This window comes from Dermacentor albipictus, unplaced genomic scaffold, assembly GCF_038994185.2.
Source record: "Dermacentor albipictus isolate Rhodes 1998 colony unplaced genomic scaffold, USDA_Dalb.pri_finalv2 scaffold_12, whole genome shotgun sequence".
Classification (NCBI taxonomy): domain Eukaryota; kingdom Metazoa; phylum Arthropoda; class Arachnida; order Ixodida; family Ixodidae; genus Dermacentor; species Dermacentor albipictus.
Window position 1 is genome coordinate 13,701,681 of NW_027225566.1, and position 18,710 is coordinate 13,720,390.

The 18,710-nt window shown below is 45.0% G+C and overlaps 1 protein-coding gene across 1 annotated transcript in view; it reads left to right on the top strand.

The window, feature by feature from the left end:
• Positions 1-18,710, top strand: part of LOC139051564 (protein sidekick-1-like) — a 155,294-nt gene that overhangs the window by 94,545 nt on the left and 42,039 nt on the right. The gene's annotated exons all lie outside the window — the stretch shown is intronic.

Sequence of the window (18,710 nt, forward strand, 5' to 3'; positions counted from 1 at the left end):
CTTCTTTTCCGCTTCGCATAAGCTTGTGCAATATTTCTGGGAAATTAACTAATGTGTCAGTGTAACCGCACATGTAAGTCCACAGGACTGTGTGCCCCATCTTACCAAATAAAACAAAGCGGATACGCAGCCATTCCCGCAGATGGTATGATTTTGATCAGCGGCCGATTTTGAGGAGGCCGGTAGCGCGTTGCTGGTGCCGCGTCGTCACGGCACAATTATAACAATTGGCCACGTCGACTTTAATACCGGTGTCGGTGCTATCAGTATTGCCGGCTTCAGAGAAGCACGATTGAATACCGCGCAAGAGAAAAGTGCAGTGTACACCACCGATGCGAAGCTGACATTTTAAAGGGCCGCGACGGAAAGTGCTTCTGTTGCGACTTCAGAACTCTTGGCCGTCGCGACCGAATGTTTCTGTTGCGACGTCAGAATTGCTGTCGTAACGTCAGAAATGTCTGTCGCAGCTACAGAAACGTTAGGAACTTCTGTCGTACAACAGAAATTTCTGTATTTGCAGCAGGAATTCCTGTTGTCTTTTTCAACTGGGCAGGACCGGGAATCGGTTTGAAATTCGCAGCTAGCATATCGCACTTTGGTCTGTGAATGTTCCGAGGTGTTCACGCAATTTCTGTAGAGCTTGATAATGGCCCAATTTAGCACTAGGGGTTAAATTGTCAGGATGTCGAACAATAAAAAAGCTCCTCCCCAGTTATATTCAAGCATTAAACTGGTATGCATGATGCCATCCAGTATAGTTGCCACAAAGCTCCAGATTAAACCAGCTTTTGTGACAAACAGGCGACCCTATATGGTGCCACTGCGTCCAGTATAAGCCAGTTTAGTTGCAAACAGGGCTCCTGTTAAGACCCATTTCTGCGTGAACTGGTCATGCCTATACCTGCTTGCATGCCAAACGGGACCCCGTTCAGACCTGTTCGTGTGTGAACTGGTCCTGTTTATACCTCTTTGAATGCCAAACGGGACCCCGTTCAGACCTGTTCGCGTGTAAACTGGTCCAGTTTATACCTGTTTGAATGTCAAACGGGACCCCGTTCAGACCTGTTCGTGTGTAAACTGGTCCAGTTTATACCTGTTTGCATGCCAAACGGGACCCCGTTCAAACCTGTTCATGTGTAAACTGGTCCTGTTTATACCTGTTTGTTGCTAAACAGGTCCCTGTTAGAACCAGTTTAAACCTGTATAACCCAGTTTGAATTTAAATAGGATTTTCCAATAGGGTTGACATCATCAACGAGTTCAACTATGTTAGATTCAGAATCCCGCCTATCAGAAAAAGATGAAAGATCGCTTTTGATGTCATTGACACCTTTTTTTTTACTTCGGATAACCCTGTGGCATTTCCCAAAGAATCGTCTAGCAAAGCTTCCACTTTCGAAAGGCTTTTGTTATAAGGTCAGTTATACCTAATAAAATGTCCTTCATCTTACTGCTAATGTCCTTTTGAAAATTGTCACACGCAGATTAAGCATCCTTTAGGGCATCAATAACGTTACCTATCTTGTCAGGGTCGTGATGGACTTCAATGTCACCGCAACAGATTAGGAGATGAGCCGCAGAAAACATAAGAACAATCAGTCGCCCTCTCGGGTACCATGTAGCAAAGAAACCAGTAGCTGCATGGAAACGAAGCCTTTCACCGCTGCTACACTGTAGTCGGTCGCTATGGCTACCTATCCACTCTCGATATGTCACAATGTCAGCACCCATAATGTACACATATAATCATAGGCACTGGGTTTGGGACTTGCAGCGTGCACTGAGGTACAATTTACAACTCTATGAACCTGCACTCACCTATAAAAAGCAGAAGAACGATGTTTAGCGCTTTTCATAAACGCCGCAAATCTCAATGATGCACAATCCACAGGGCCTCTTTGTAGTTGATCGCCGCCAGCGGATACCGAATCAGGCATCACTTGAGCCAAAAGTCGACGCAAGCTCCGTCCATAGCGATCACAGTAAACAGCTGCGTCGATGCATCGTAGTTTACGATGCGCTGATCACAGCCGCAGTACGCAGCTCATGGCCCGAGATCCCAACAGGTTCAGCAGCGACTTTGACGATATCGCTATAAAAGGCAGAAGAACGATGTTTAGCGCTTTTCACAAACGCCGCAAATTCTTGCGTGGTTTAGCCACGCCCAGGGTAAAGTTGATCCTGGGGGTTGAGTCGATGCTGAGTGTTTGGATCTTCAAGACCTCTTGGCGGAGGCAACATACACCTTTGGCCTCGGCTGCACGTAGGCGGCACCCGCCGACTGTAGTAGAAAGGACCCGACGTGGTTGATTAGTGGCGCTGTTCTTGGGCTGCTAAGCACGAGGTCGCGGGATCAAATCCCGGCCACAGGGGCCGCATTTCGATGGGGGCGAAATGTGAAAACACCCTTGTAATTAGATTCAGGGGCACGTTAAAGACCTCCAGGTGGTCAAACTTTCCACAGTCCCCCACTACGGCGTGCGTCATAATGAGATCGTGGGTTGGGAAAATAAACCCCATAATTTTTTTGTGTGTGGTAGAAAGTGGTAGTTGTATATTCTTGCACTTCTCTTCAAGCTTGGTCTATATTTACTGCTTTGAGTCTTCTTTTTCCTCTCTTTATTTCCTTTTACTTGCGATTTTCGGGGTGACGAGCGTTAACGTTGTGTGATGTAACCACCCTTACCATAAGAAGCCAACAAATCGGGCCCTCGGTTAACCAACTAAAATCGGGCCCCTCGGTTAACCCCCTTTCTTCTCGTTTTTGTAACCACCCTTAGTTATTCATATTATGTTATAGTAGTGGCGTACAGCTTGCGTTTGCAGGACATGTCCTTTCCAAGTCCTGCAGCATCCCTCATTGGGCTCCATGATACGTGGCTGGCGCTGCTCCCAAAAGTCGACATATATTTTTGCAAATCGTCATCCCCCCCTCCCCCCCTGCCTGATCGGTCTCGGAAAAAAAGCGCGCACCGAAGAAGCCTCCAAATTTGTGTGACCAAAAAACTGAAAACTTTCCACGATTGCATCTAATACATTCTGACAAAACAGTCAAGGCAGTGAGAACGATCTCAAGCTTTCTGGTTTTGAAATCACTAACTGAAGCTCCCGTCCGAGGTTATAAAGTTTTCAAGTTGTCGAGCAGGTGATTTCCATCTACGCGCTAAGAAGTGACATGAAATGCTGCCTAATATTGTGTTTTTGAGGCATGTAATAGTCATTATAGCCCCGTACCGTACCATGAAATCGACCCATGATGCGCCTTTTCATGATTATTTGATTGATCTGACGGGATATTACTACTGAAGGATTGCAATCAGCAGAACGTGACCAGTATAAAACGAGTCACATGAGGACTGATGGTAAGTAAATCCTAAGCAAGCATCTTATTCTGACATTCAGTTTAAGTGTGCTGCAAGGAGCCATTTAGGCAGCCTATGCGAAGATCAGGGTGAAGTTCAATTTTTTTAGCTCCAGTTCTTCATTGATTACATGGAGGTATGTATATTGGGTGTGGTATAAAGGTGTGGCCCCATAACTGTCGTAGGAGTTGTGAAGGGGGACAGCTATGTCGGGACATTATTACAAATCCCATCCTGTGCTACAAATGTCAAATGTTAGGCCACAGTTTGCGAAATGGCCGAGGCCAACGAAGCTATACCAAATGTAGTGCACCAAAATTAACACCCCTCCGAATCACGCGAGAACACCTCACACTGTGTCTACTGTGACGGGGATCATGCTGCGTACTCACGGTAATGCAACAGGCTGGAAGAAAAGGAAACACTAGAGATTAAAGCCAAAAAGATTTCGTTTAAGGATACACGAATGGGTGTTGTCCATCCTGCCGAAAAGTATATTCACCAAAGTGGCGCGTCAGAGGACTGCGCCACAACGGCTTTTGGCGGCTGTCCGGCCCACGCGCAGCGAGCCGGTGGCAATGCTATCCGCCCCCTGGGCGGCTGCCGCCGGCGGTGCTCCGGCGTCCCTACAAGAAGGAGCCACCGAATTTATCACCAAACCGCTCGCAAGAGCGGATGTCCAGCACCTTGGAAGATGCTATGTACACAGCTCCTAAGCAGATGGCGTAGCTAGCGCTAAAAGAACAACGCAAGTGTCAGGACCGCGGCTAAAAAGAAAAGACAATCCGAGATGACTTGTACCACAAAGCCCCCTGTAAGCTAAATTTTTTCCTTAGGCCCACAGCGCTAACTTCTTTCCCAGTAGTGACACATAAATCTTGCAATGGAACGTGCATGCTCTTCTCCACAATCTTGATGACGTAGAAGACCTCCTTCATAAATTCAGTTGAAAGTTGCTGTGGGTTCAGGAAACACACTTCAAATCTACATAGACAAATTTTCTAGGCAATAGGCCATTTTCGTCAAGGACCGCAACGCCGCTCTCGCCTGGTCGGGTGCTGTGACCGTAATAATAGCGGATAAAGGTGTAGCTTGGCAGCACTTACATCACAGAACTTATCGTGAGGCAATTGCTATCAGAACCGTCAAAATAACTTCTTTTTACATTCCCCCCCTCTTCCCCCCACTACGAACCTTCCAGAGCTTTCGAGAGTGTCTGCGAGCCAGAAAGCTATTTGTCGAGTTCAGTTGTTTTCACCTGATTTCTGTGTATATGTTGCTGGAGGCGCCACGTGTTTGAAGGTTTGAAGGTTCTATTTTTCAAAAAATATTTCAGTATAGGAAAGTATGTGGTAAATATTAGCACAGAAGGAGGTCCCAGAGTTTAAACTGCCGAGGGAACCTCCTGTGGTATGTACAAAGAATAATCAAATACAGACAGGCAGTGGTGTTGCAGACCAGTGAAACAGTATTAACCAAGATAAATTAAATAACGAGAATAGAGAATGCATAACTTTATTAGAACATCATTACACAGATAAATATACATAAAGCGAATTAAGTACTAGACGGGTATACACAACGTAAAGTGTAAAAGGCAAAGCATGGTTCGTTGTCAATAAAGGTCATTTATAACTAACAGGCTGTTGACCACATGTGAATTTTCAATGCTTTATGAAATGAGTGTTCTGAATGGACGCACTTGATGTTCACGGAAAATGAATTTGAAAACATATTCCCGAAAAGAACGCTGTCTGCTTGCTATAATTTGTGGGTACTTTAGGTAAGAGCATATTATTTTGTTCCGAGAATCTTGTATTATTACGGTTGTGTAGTTGGGGGCAGAAATATTATTAATGACAGTACCTTGATTTCCTATGCGATAAACTTAAAGACCAAGTTTTAGCTGTAACGAGTCAGTGAGGGGAAGGATTTTCAGATTTTGGTAAAGTGGGAGGGCCGATGACAGGTGAGGACTAAATGTAAACAGGCGTACTGCTTGGTTTTGTAAGTTAGGAAGGCGTGACCTGTGTGTTTCATACGTGTTTTCCCATGAAGGGAGGCAATATATCAGGTGACTATGTATAAATGCATAATATAGTGACCGTAAGATATGCAGCTGAGAGTAATGTCGAGATTTGATAAATACACCTAAACCAAAACCAATTTTTTTAACAAGGGATATGGTGTAAAACTCTTGCTTGGGCTAGTTAGTTCATGCTTGAAGTAGTAAAGGCAAGGCGCAGAAGAGCAGGACTCAAGAAGAAGAACTCAAACGACAGGACCGGCGCCTCTCATGCATGGGCTAGTTGTTTCATGCTTGTAGTAAAGGCAAGGCGCAGAAGACCAGGACTCAAGAAGAACACAAACGACAGGACCAGCGCCGGTCCTGCCGTTTGTGTTCTTCTTCTTGAGTCCTGGTCTTCTTCGCCTTGCCTTTACTACTTCAAGGATATGGTGTGTTTGTAAAATTTCAGATGCGAGTCAAGAACGACGCCAAGAAATATGGTCGTATCAGATGGATAAGTTATGTGGTTATCTAGATTAAGACTCGAAACTAAAGAGGCTTGCATAAGATGACTTTGAAAAATCATGAAGCATTTCTTTGCGGCGTTTATTTGCAACGCATTCTCAAGACACCAAGACGCGATTTTTCTGAGGTCTTTGTTTAGTGGTGTTGTTAAGTTATTAAGGTCTTTATCTCCACCAAATATAGTTGTATCATCAGCGTAAAGTATGCCTTCGGATGTTAGGACAATTAGGCAAGCCATTAATTTACAAAAGAAAAAGAAGAGGGCCTAAAATGGATCCTTGAGGAACACCTTGATTAGTAGTTATTGGCTGCGATATGGCATCAGCGAATTGGACAACCTGGGTAAGGTCAAATAGAAAACTCTGTAAAAGGGTTGGAGCAAGTCCAGTGATACCCAGTGATTCTAACCTAGAAAAAAGTATGCTGTGATTAATGGTATCAAATGCCTAAGTAAAATCAATAAATGACGCTGCGGCCCAGCACCCTTTGTCACTGAAGTATCTAATGTAGTCAGCGAATTCTATTAGAGCAAGTTTCGTGGAAAAATTAGGGCGGAAACTAACTTGATGCGGTGTCAAAAGCTTAAATTTTTCGAGGTACTTCATGAGACGGTCAGCAAAAGTTTTCGATTAGTTTACTAAATAATGGTAGGATGGTTACCGGGCAATAGTTACCTAACACGCTTAGACCTCCTTTTTTATAAACAGGCACAATATTTCCTTGTTTTAGTACGGAGGGAACAATACTTCTGATAAATATAATATTCATAAGGGTAGCAAGAACACCCGTTAGCTCATGAGGGACCAGTTTAATTTTACAAGGATGATTGAGGTCTAACCCTGGGCCAGTGCATTTTAGACACATAAAACACGAAAAACCTCCTCTGGTGGCATAGGTCGTAAATAATATAATTGGGAGCAGCGAGCATAGTGCGAAATATGAGCAGATTTATTTGAGTTCACCATTGAAAAAAACTTGTTGAATGCGTTAGCTCTACCAGGAGGGTTAGCGAGACGCCGGTCTGCATCATTTGCTACAGGTCGTTGTTTAGGCATGTTCAAAAATTATTTGATTAGTTCGCAATTTTTTCGATTATTGTTCCCATTTTTAATGATCTGATTTTGGCACTAATCTCGCTTAGCGGTTTTCAGAATTCTACATAATGTTTGAGAGTATTTCTTGAAGCGATTTTTCAAAGCCAGATGAAATGGTCGCAATTTAACTTTATTATATACGTTATCCTTTTTACGAATGCAGCGCAGTAAATTATTCGTAATCCATGGTTTTCTCGGGGCCGAGTACAGTTTGTAAGTAAGAGAAAATGACGAGCATGAGCTAATTGTGTCCGTTATTTTAGCACAAAAAATGTTAAAAGCTGCCTCGACATTCGGTTCATGAAGAAAAACGTTCCAGTCAATGTGTGAAATCCTCTGTTGAAACAACTTGGCGTCCAACAAATTCCTTTTTGAAGTTTTTATTTTGCATTGATTGTGCGATTGGACCAACAAGAAAATAGGGTAATGGTCCTTGATATCAAAGCTAAGGACGCCAGAAATCTGAGGCGGAATGACGTTTGTTAGAACATGATCAATGAGAGTACCAGGGCTGTGTGACATGCAGCGTGTAGGCGATTGTAACAGTGATTCTATTCCATGGCCGACAAAGCAGTTTGCGTATTCTGCGCAACAACTGTTCATGATATCAGTAATGTCCATGTTTATGTCACGAAAGATAATTAAATTTTTGTTTTCACGATTCAGGCGGGTTAAAATGCTATCGAGTTCTGCGCAGAAAGTCATGTATGATGACGACGGGGAACGATAAATGGATGCAATGATAGTTGTTAGACGGAGAAAATGTGCGGTCAAACTCAACCCACACAAATTCGACTTTATCAAGTTTAAATGTAATATCGGAGTGGTGTTTGTAGGAAAGCTGTTTAGAGATGTAAATGGCAGAACAACCATGGCGGTCACTATTTCGGTGGTTGTATTCAGCATCATAACCCTGTATTTTGAATAGGGTAATATCGTGACGTGATAGCCATGTCTCCGAGAGACAGATAACCGAAAAATTATGAGCGGAAAGAGTTAAAAAATTTATTACGTCATCCTTATGTTTAGGTAAGCTCCGCGTTTTAAGATGGATGACATACCTGTGTGATGCGGACGACTTACTGAGTAATTGTTTTAGTTGATCTACACTGTAATAAGTGTAAGGTTGGCTATCTGAAGCATGATTGTTCATGTTAAGATGGAAAGATCATTGACACCCGAGATGCGGGGCACGCGACTATCTTTGCACTTGCGAACTTGAATTCTGCTGTTAGCAGTCCAGAGAAATGCCCAATGTTTCTCTCATTTTAGCTCAAGTGCTGGGGCAAAGCGTCTCTTGTTTTCGGGGGTGAAGTGTTCATTATTGCAGACGGGCTTTAGATTGTCATATTGTGTTCTGAAACCGATAGCGCCAGCCGTCAATTGCGCCTTTCTTGCCGCTGCAGCAAACTCGGTTTTCTTGGCAGGCGAACAGAATCGGGCAATAATGTTCGGTCCTTCCTTCGCCGGAACACCGTGTATGATGTCAATGTCGGAATCATTGACTGGACAGCCAACGTTTACGCCGATCTGCTTAAGGATTGCGGTGAAGTATCCGCCCTGTGTCGAAGAAACTCCTTTTATTTCTATGTTCTTGCGGAAGTACTGCTCGAGTTCAGCCACGCGCAGTGTTAGCTGCTAATTCGCCCGGGTCAACGTATTGTTATATTTTGCAAGGGTGGCATGCTGATTTTTCATTTCCTCGTGAAGCTCATCGAACATGGTTAGGCTTTTCCTCATTTCCTCAACCCCATTAATCAATGTTTCAACAGATTTCGAAAGTTCTGCGTTCGTTGGCATCATGAACTAGTACTTCACAATTAATACCAAATGGCAGCACAAGCGCGGCAGGGAAATACGCGTATAGGAAAGGCTTCAGTGAGCCACAACCAACGTTCGTACAAACACGAAGACGATAAGCTGCCGCAACAGTGCCGCAACCCTACTGCCGAGTGCTGGATGCCAAGAAGTGCCTATCTTTATAGCCGACGAGCGGGACGGAGGCTGGTGGCGCTGGGGTGACTGCGCAGATTCATTGCTCCGATGCTTTGAATTTCGCGCTCCATCAGGCTGGGCCGCCGCACGTAGATCACCGCTGCGAACTGCGTACAAACAAGAAGACGATGAGCTGCCGGAACACTGCCGCAATCCTGCTGCCGAGTGGCAGGAATACAATTTGCCTTTCTACGCCACTGCTAAGAATGGCGATTTCAGTGGTGGCTGCATATAGGTAGCGTACCGTCCTCCAGAACAACACCGACCACGATGATACTAGTGTCTACTCGCTGAGCACTGAAGACTTCTGCGATGATGAATCGAAATTTGGGCAAGTTGGTACCAGTTGAACATCTTGAAGGGCAGTGTAAGACAACAAAAACAAGAAGGTAGGAAACCGGGGGACTGAAGAAGAAAGACCACGCTTCATAGCTGAGTGTATGAATCATCATCATCAGCCATTTTATGTCCACTGCAGGACGAAGGCCTCTCCCCGCGATCTTCAATTACCCCTGTCCTGCGCCAGACGATTCCAACTAGCAGCCGCAAATTACCTGATTTCGTCGCACCACCTAGTCTTCTGTCGTCCTCTACTGCGCTTCCCTTCCCTTGGTACGCATTCTGTCACCCTAATGGTCCAATGGTTATATAATCAGCGCATTCCATGACCTGCGCAGCCCCATTTTAACGCGAGAGCGTTAAGGAGCTCGTGTCGCAGAAAAGCCGGTGTCGTCGGCGTCGGTGTCGGTGTCGGCGGCGTTGACCGTGAGCGATAAATCACGGCAGGCACTTCATAAATAAAAAGCAACTTCCAAGATGGGCTGGGTGGGAATCGAACCAGGGTCTGCAGAGTCTAAGACGGAGACGCTACCACTCAGCCACGAGTTCGATGCTTGAAAGCGGTACAAACGCGCTTCTAGTGAACACGGTGTTGCCTTAAAAACGTGCCGTAGAAAGTTATACTGCGGTGTATATCGGTAATTATGAGCATGTAACTTACACAAGTCGCATTTACACGAGTAGCGAAGTACGTCTCCGCTAAATTTCTTCTGCGCTTACCGCACACGCAGAGCCATCTTGCGGCAAACACAGAAGACCCCCTCCTCTCAATGTACGGCGCTGCCCCGACAGGTGGCGCACTATGCGCGCATTGGGGCTGTGCGCGGACCGGTCCCGACTCCCTCTCCCCTGACGACGCTTCGCCGTGCTCCCACGCGGGTTGCAGAATCAAGCGCCGTTCCCTTCTTTAGATTACTCTCTATCTATCTCTCTGCCCGTGCCGATCACGACGTTTGGCAGGCGTAGATCGTTTCCCCCTCCGAAACACCGAGTTCTTTGGTTCGTTCCGTTCGCTCAGGCGCACGTTTCGTTGCCGCGCCGAACGGTGCGTTCCTCGACGCTCTCCGTGTGATAGGTGGCCGCAAAGTCCGATGCGGGGCGCCTCGTAAGTGATCCCTGCGCCGTACCGCATTGTCTTACACCCCTTGGCGGGTCGATGGGAACGCTGTCACGTTCCACTCTAGAAGGCGAAGCTTAAGCGTCCTCGAATTTTTTTTCCTCCTAATGTCTATTAGAATATCGTCTATATCTGTTTGCTCTCTGATCCAAACCGCTCTCTTACTGCCTCTTAAAGTTATGCCTAGCATTCTTCGTTCCATCGCTCTTTGCGCAGTCCTCAATTTGTTCTCAAGTTTCTTTTTTAGTCTCCAAGTCTCTGCCCCATATGTCAGCACCGGTAAAATGCATATTTTATACCTTCCTTTTCAATGATAACGGTAAGCTTCCAGTCAGGAGCTCACAATGTCTGTCGTATGCGATCCAACCCATTTTTAACTTCGGTAAATTTCCTTCTCAGGGTCAGGGTTCCCTGTGATTAGTCGACCTAGGTAAACGTATGCCTTCACAGACTCTAGGGGCTGACTGGCGATGCTGACTTCTTGTTCCCTAGCCCGGTTGTTTGCCATTATCTTTGACTTCTGCATATTAATCTTCAGCCCCTCTCTTACACTCTCCCTGTTAAGGTCCTCAATCATTTGTTTTAACTCGTCTGCAGTGTTGTTAAACAGAACAATGTCATCGTAAAACTGAAGGTTGCTGCGGTATTCGCCGTCGATCCTTACTCCCAAACCTTCCCAGTTTAATAGATTGATTATTTCTTCCAAGCACGCAGTGAATAGCATTGAATAGCTGGTGTCTCCTTGTCTGACTCCTTTCTTTATAGGTATCTCCTATTACATGTATATAAGATATTTACGTAAGGGGTCTGTACTCCTTGATTACGCAATGCCTCTATGACTGCTGGTATCTCTTGTGAATGAAATGCTTTTTCGTAATCTGGGAAAGCCATATAAAGAGGCCTATTGTACTCTGCGGATTTCACGATAACCTGATCAATGACATGGATGTGATCCATTGCAGATAATCTTTTCCTGAAGCCCGCCTGTTCGCGTGGTTTATTAAAGTCCAGTGTTCCCCGTATCCAATTGGTGATTATCTTGGTAAATATTTTATATAATACTCGGAGTAACCTAATAGGCCTATAAAATTTTTCAGTTGTTTAATGTCTTCCTTTTTGGGGATTAGTGTAATGTTTGCATTATTCCCGTTTTCTGGGTACCTTGTAGCTGATAGACATTTCGTATAGAGAGCCGCCAGTTTTGAAAGAATTATGTCTCCTCCATCTTTGATTAAATCGACTGCTATTCCATCTTCTGCTTCTTTTCCCCATTTCATGTATTGCAAGGCCCTTGTGACCTCAACTCTAGCTATAGGAGGAGTTTCTGTATCCTGTTCATTATCGTTCCGAATGGAGTTCTCCTTAGTTCTCTGGGTACTGTACAGGTCAGTACAGAATTATTCTGCTTCATTTATTATACCTTCGAGATTGCTGATGATATTATCCTGTTTATCTTTCAGTGCATACATCTTGGTTAGTCCTCTGCCAAGTTTTCTTCTCACTGATTTCTGGCTGCGACCACTTTTTGGGGCTTCCTAGGTCTTTCTCACGTTACAATTTGTTGAGCCTTGTTGATCAGTTTTGACAGTTCCGCGAATTCTATCTTATTTCTTGAATTTCATACTTAGATTCTTTTTCGTTTTTTTTCAATAGGTCCATTGGTATTTGGAAGAGCTTGCCTACTGGTTGCTTTGGTGCCTTGCCTCCCACTTTATTTGCTGCCTCTGAAGGCATCCTCGTTAAGGCTTCATTCATTACCTCTATGTCATCATCGTCATCTCTCTGTTCTAAGGCTGCAAATTGGTTTGCAAGTACCGGCCTAAATTTGTCTGCTGTGACCCTTACTGCCTCTAAGTTGGCCTGTTTCTTCTTGACCAATTCTTGACCAGCCCTCACTAAACTATGATCTCTGCTCTTTACCCTACCTATCTCTTCTACATCCTGTACTATGCTGGGATCGGCGCAAGTATGAAATCAAATTCATTCCTTGTTTCACTATTAGGGCTTTTCCAGGTCCACTTTCTGTTGCTACACTTCCTGAAAATGGTGTTCATTATTCTCAGCTTATTCCTTTCTGCGAATTTTACCAGCACCTCTCCTCTAGCGTTTCTAGAATCGAGGCCGTAGTTGCCAATTGCCTGTTCACCCGCCTGCTTTTTCCTCACTTTTGCATTGAGGTCACCCATTACTACTGTATATCGAGCTTGCATAGTTCTTATGCTAATTCAACATCTTCATAAAACTGATCTACTTCCTCATCGTCGTAGCTGGATGTTGGGGCGTAAGCTTGTACTTCTTTTAATTTTTACTTATTAAGTTTGATAGCGACTATGGCTACCCGCTTATTAATGCTGTTGAATTCATCAATGTTGCCCGCTATGTTCTTATCGATTAAGAATCCTACTCCGTATTGCTTCTTATCTGGCAGACCCCTATAGCAGAGGACATGGATGTTATTCAGCAACGTATAAGCCTGACCAGTTCTAACCCCAATAAGGCCGATGATATCCCAAACAATGTCTGCTAGTTCCTTGAACATTACTGCTAAGCTAGCCTCACTCGACCGAGCTCGGCAATTAAAGGTTGACAGGGTCAGTTTGCATTGGCGGCGTGTCCGGACTCAGAGATTCTTAGCACCCTCTGCTGCGTTACAGGTCTGACCGCCGCCTTGGACAGGTGCTCCGCAGCTGCTGGGGACTGAGGGCCGTGTGTTAATTGTAGACATCATTGGGGCAGTTGTGGCCGAATACTGCACCGAGGAGGCCAGTTCCTGTATTGGGGAGGGAGTGTGTTTGTTCAAGCTTAGTGGGCCTTCCTAATTTGGTTGTACCTGGATTAGTATAGCCCCACTCGCTCTCGGCATCTGTCGCCGGTGCCAGGGACCACTCCAAGCTTCCAGATATAGTGCACTGGAGGATGTCATTCGCAGGTACATAAACCGTCGTAAAAAAGAGGGGGGGGGAGGGATTTGAACTTCCGACTTCCGCAACCGAGCGTAAGACATAGCTTAGTACGATAATCCCACAGGCGGCTAGGCTACCTTGTCGCCTAGAAGTGCGGCCCAGAGGGTCCTACGCACCTAAGAGATCCGCTGATTTGTCCGCATTTTGCGGGTTTTGCTGATCGCCGTAAGTTGCACTATATAGTATCAATTCTTCGTGGTCCTAACATCTTATTTCCTGAATCTCATGCACCCACGCGGGCTTGAACGAGTCTAGGTACACGGTATACTTGAGAGCGCTATTGAGACGGCGGTGCTACTGGCCATTCTGAGTGTATGGATGTGGTGGGACAATTGGAAGAGAACGCTCGAGGAGTAAGACTGTAAACGAATGTGTAGAGTATGCTATGAGTAAAAGCCTTCCCATTTTGACCTCTGATAAGGAATGTTTCTTTGTTGTGGTGCCAGAGAGTATCTTGTGCAAAAAGACGTTAGATGCAATAGGACAGAATTTCAGACCGGTAACTCTGAAGTCCGCTAAAGTTAAGGAGCGCGCACTGTCTCTCCTCAACAGCCACAACCTTGAGCAGCGATCTTCATCAGTAAGAAAGGTAAACTGCATAATATGAATATTTTCTTCTCTGCAAAGGCCCACAACCTTGACATTGCATTTCGAGCAAAATCAGCGCTGTTCTCTGTGTTTCCTGCCTTTTTGTCTTTGTTGTTTTGCGCTGCCACTTCAACATATTCTCCGATGATGACTTCCAGCTTGTGAGGAGCCGCAAGGCGAAACGAATAAACACTAGGAGCTACCTGTCTTCAAGCACGACGACTGCAGCCCCAACTCGGAATTCTGCACTCAGTGTGATTCTATGTGTACCAGAATTTGCTACCCACAACCCGAGCTGATCAGAACACAGTCTGTCTCAGTGCTCCTTGAACTAGTGTCAGTAAATGAAGTCGCAGACGTCAGACTCAACACACAGGAAAATGTCTTGGCAATTGACGTTGTGCATGAGACTCGCTGAGCACTTTGAGCAAACTTACGGAACTTAGCGGCATGAACGAATGTACGAGCAATGTACGAGAATGTACGGCATGAATGTACGAGCGGTCCGCTCGTACATTCCTCTGGACAGCGAGACCACTACTGCTGTTATTACATCATGGACGTCTCCATCTCCAGCGCTATCTAGCCGATTCTAGTGAAGCCAGCGATTGATGGCTTCGCCATAACTCATGTGTCGCGGTTTGGCACATCCCACTGTGCGAAGGTAATTTTCAAGCGCAAATCTCTTCACTCACATGTCAAGGTGGTTTACATTAGGCACCCCGAACGACAATTTATCTAAAGGCCACTCCAATGTCGCAATTGCATGAGGCTGCGACACGTGAGCACTGTGTGTGTGAACACGACAGTTTGCTTGCGTTACGCGGAGCCCCAAGCTGTACACTCCTGCGTAGTCAGCTAGGGTTCTCAAATGCCACAACTGCAGTGGGTCCCATGATGCCACCTTAAAGGACTGCCCCAAAATTAACAAGGAAAGAGCAGTTTTGAAGCAGATGGTGAGAGAGCGTTCGTCTCGTCTGTAGGCTGTTGCAGCCGTGAGAAAGCGACGGTCCGACGTTGTTGGACTTGAAAGAACGCAGATGCCTCTGTGAAAAGCGCGCGACATCTGACAACTCTTCCTCCTCTGCCCCTTAGGCCAGGCAGAGTCGCGCCCAACTTTGACAACAAGGTCGTGCCGGAGCAAACCAATACTAAAGCTTGTCGCGCGCTACGAAAGCTACAGCCGCCACCACAGCTGAAGCCACAGCCGATGCCATAGCTCAAGCCATAGCTGAAGACACAGAAGAAGGCACAGCCGGCACCCTATTCATGTCAAAAGATACAGCGTACCGCGGTAGAGTCCACAGCACCGACTCCGATAAATTGCCCGAAAAAGAACGGCAAGCGGTTGCGATGCTTCGGAACCTCATAAATACCGTTCTCGTACTCTTAGGCAAATCGCATACTCCGTCAGCGCGAAATAGAGTGCAAGTTTTGGATACAGTTAATCCAGTGCTTACATGTCTCGAGTCAGCCCGATGGCTCACCCGCAGCATGCTATTCTCGTAACGACTCCTGGCCTTTGGTACATCCCACATGTGTTCAACGCACATCACCAGCTATGGGACTTTCACGTCATGGCGCTTCGCTGCGCACAAAGTGATCACTTGCTACCTCTTTTCCTTTTTCTACCCCCTTTACCCTACACCCAGTGTAGGGTAGCAAACCGGACACTTATCTGGTTGACCTCCCTGCCTTCCCTCTCTTTGCTATCTTTCTCTCTCTCCAGAAGATAATTTAAGAGCTTCGTCGATGAACTTCCTCAGTCATACATAATTGTTGGTGATTTAAAGCACATAGCACACTATGCGGAGACTCGTTACGATGGGAGAGGGCGCACAACTGAAAACTTCCCCCTTTCCTGAGGTGCATGTGTGCTTAGTAAGGGCCAACGTACTACAGCGTAGCACGTAACACCTACTCTTCCATAGACAAGCATAGTGTCGAGTACACTCATGACCTACCTGAAGTGGTAGGTTCTTAAGAAGCGCCATTGCAAGCAACTGTTCCCAAATTATGTTAAACGTAGCAAAATAAGACAGATTCCTGCAACGTTTTCTGCTATGAGAAGTCGATTTAGCCAACTATAAACAGTTCTGAGAGCTCACATATTTGGGCCGAGAGGACACTGCTGCTTTGAATATAAACGACGCTGGGGCATATTTAAAGACTCGAATATTTATTCTACTACAAAATGTATCAAACAAACTAACTGACTGCCTAAGAAACATCGCATACCATGGTGAAATGCAGAACGTCAGAAAGCATGCAAAAATCAAATAAACGCTAAAGGATTGTTTGAGATTCTTCATCCACCAAAAACATTGTTAAATTACACACTATTTGTGCCACAAGGCAGAGGAACACGTCGATGTGCAAAGACAGTGAGCTGTAATAGGTGCATCTTTTTTGTTGCTGACATTTCAGAGTAAAAAAGGTTACAAAAAACCACAATATTTTATGGTCCTCCAAGTGCGGTTAGATCTCTAATGCCCCTCCGTAAACGTAAAAATCCCGTACTAAATCATCTTTATGCACTGCTGTGGACCGCTTACATGCCTGACCGTTATGTAATAATATTCTTGGTGTCATGGCGCACATCCATTGAGGGCAGTATGCTAGCAGACGAAACAGCCGCCTGCACAACAATAGTTTTAGATTCTTTCATAGCAGTCATCGGCATAGATTGGAAGCACTTCCTTCGTAAAAAAAAGCTAGGAGGCTATTATAGAGGCTGCCGATACCTCTAATAAATTCCATCTCATCAAGCCACAGGCAGGCATTTCACCACTGATAATAAAATCACGACAAACCGATGTCTCGCTCTGTCGAATTCGTATAGGACACACATAGTGCACAGCCGATTACTTACTCAGTGTTTGGGAACTTCCACCCAGTGGTAGATGTTGTGAAAGGCTGACCGTTCTCGACGTCCTTGTGCAGTTTAAGAAAGCAGAAGCCGAACGTTACAAGCACTTCCCGCAAGCCTTTCGACATGCTATCCCTCTATATCAGGCATTTTTGTAGGCCCAGAGCCGTTTTTTTTTTCACATGAAGACGGTTTCAAATTGTCCAAATGGCATTGTGCTAGATGTTATCAGCACAAGAGTATTATAGCTCATCTTCTAACCAAAGGGTAGTAGTAGTAGTAGCGATAGTAGTTTTGTAGAGTACATGGTCTCTTGGCCCTTGCGTTTCAGCGCCCTCACGCTAACTCATAGTATATGAGGTGTCTCTAAAGATATATTTTGTAGTCATAGCACAGCTCATTACACGGTCTTTATTTTAGTGCCGATTTATTTCAAGCACTTTCCCGCGACCAATTTTAGGCCCTTCTACAACCATGTTGCATCACCCTAACGCAATTCTTCTTTCTATCTCATTCAGAATTCACTGACACCACTTGCATGGCACTATTTGGAGATATCTGGCCCGTTCTGCCCTAAACACCACACATCATCAAGTTCAGTGTTCATTTGTCAACTAAAGGGGTATGGTACATGGAAAACTTTATAGAAGCAGAGAGAAAATAACAGAAAGGAAAAGGTTGCCTAAGGATGGCGCCCATGGTCTAGAGCTCTACTTGCGCGTGCTGCTCGCGGGCTTGATCAAGAAGAGCCGTTTGCCCCTCCAGACTGCAGTGTACGAGACGCGTCTCCCTTGGCAGCAAGAAGGTTGAGGTTAGTGTGAATGGTGAGTTCACTGTGTGAGGGTGCCTCCCACAGTCCTACGTGATATGTGACAGTGTCGGTCGAACTCTGCACTGCAGAACCCGCCTGTGTGATTTCACTCTGTCGGAGAAGATTTGGAGAAGTGTTAGCCTGAATTCGCCCGCCCGTGCCATCCCTTACAAAAATGGTTGTTGAATTTCCATTGTTGATCTGTTGTACTATCATTGATTCCATAGAAACTCCACAAAATTACAACATTCATTGAGCCAGCACCATGATAGTTCAAGAAAATTTTTATTGACAACTACACAATAATTTTTTTATTGATGAAATATTGTTCAATTTCTATTGTGTAATGCCAACAACTGGACCGAGTTAAACAGGCGACATACAATTTACACGAAACAATAAACAAAAGTTTAGGTCCCTTAGTTTAGGCTACAACATGAAATGGCGTTATTAAGCTGGCCAGAGCTTCAACCAATCATTATTAAAAAATTTGTTGCACAGGCAGTTGTACGTTCAAGTGCAGAATAAAGGCCACTGCAAAATAATGCACTAATGCGTTATTAATGCAAAATAATGCTGTATTGAGCCGCTGCAGCGCCAAATGCACAATCTCCGGATAGGTTCAACTTATTTTAATCATTGTGGATATTGCAATGTGCGCTATAACTGCAATGGAAGACTTGAAAAAGATTGAGTGTAGGTGATTCAGTGTAAAGCTTGAACATTGTACTACCAAGGAAAGAAGAGGTTCATCCCACTGGGCAATTTACAGGGTACTTTTTCTTTTTCGCTGCACCAAATTTTTAAACTTGCAAAATATAAATCACGGTAATGTTATGTTTACCATACGACTGCACAGATTGGCGGCCTCTAGATATAGAGCAATTGCCGCACTTACGTACGTAATTAGCAAAGTTACGCTAATTAACTTTCTAATTATCAGCAATAGGTGGCTACAGCAAATGAGTACTTTGGTGCCCGTGCTCGACACTACCTATCCCAATGATCAAATTTTGAATAGTGGATTTCATGTGGGAGC